Below are 1,242 nucleotides of genomic sequence, written 5' to 3' on the forward strand. Positions count from 1 at the left end.
CCGAAATACCAGAGAAAGCGCGCCTAACAATTCTGGAGAACAACAGCCTGTATACATTTTTAGTCAGTATTTCTAAATAAAATACTTCATCATCTACAGGATACTTCATTGAATAAAAACATTCCGAAACAGCTAAGAGTTTTGTCTTCTTTAAACTGAGTGAAATCGCTTCCCTACATAAAAGCGATCAGCTTATTAGCTGAATAATTTCTTAGACTGTAAACTAATCAAGTGTAAAAGTTAGATGCATTACTTGTAATCATATTTCCCAAGAACGAGATCAAAACACAACTGTAAAAATCCCTTCATCCTATAATTAAAAGTTATTAGTTATGTGATCTACCCATCTAATCTTCAGCATTCTTCTGTAGCACTACATTTCGAAAGCTTCTGTTCTCTACCTGTCCAAACTATTTATCGTCCATGTTTCACTTCCATACATGGCTACACTCCATACAAATACTTTCAGAAACGGCTTCCTGACACTTAAATCTATACTCGATGTTAACAAATTTCTCTTCTTCAGAAATGCTTTCCTTGCCATTGCCTCTCTACTTCGACCATCATCAGTTATTTTGCTCCCAAAATAGCAAAACTCATTTCCTACTTTAAATGTCTCGTTTCCTAATCTAATTCCCGCAGCTTCGCCCGATTTAATTCGACGACATTCCATTCTAGTTTTGCTTTTGTTGATGTTCATCTTACATCCTCTTTTCAAGACACTGTCCATTCCGTTCAGCTGCTCTTCCAGGTCCTTTGCTGTCTCTGACAGAATTACAATGTCATCGGCGAACCTCAGTTTTTATTTCTTCTCCATGGATTTTAATTCCTACTCCGAATATTTCTTTTGTTTCCTTTACTGCTTGCTTAATATACAGATTGAATAACATCAGCGAAAGGCTACAACCCTATCTCACTCCCTTCCCAACCACTACTTCCCTTTCATGCCCCTCGACTCTTATAACTGCCATCCCGTTTCTGTACAAATTGTAAATATCCTTGAGCGCAGAAATTCGCCGGAGAATGAGCTGAATGTATGGTGATAACGTCATGACTGATGATGTGCGTGAATGGCGCCGAAAGTTTAAAGATGGCCGAAATGACGTGCATGATGAATGGGGCAAAGGACTCAAGTCTGTCGTTACAGCCGACCTTGTTGAACGAGTTGACAAGACTGGTTAGAGAAAATCGTAGGTTCACCATAACTGCTTTGTCCATGGAAATTCCGGAAGTTTCAAGATT

This window comes from Schistocerca cancellata, chromosome 3 (genome assembly GCF_023864275.1).
Source record: "Schistocerca cancellata isolate TAMUIC-IGC-003103 chromosome 3, iqSchCanc2.1, whole genome shotgun sequence".
Classification (NCBI taxonomy): domain Eukaryota; kingdom Metazoa; phylum Arthropoda; class Insecta; order Orthoptera; family Acrididae; genus Schistocerca; species Schistocerca cancellata.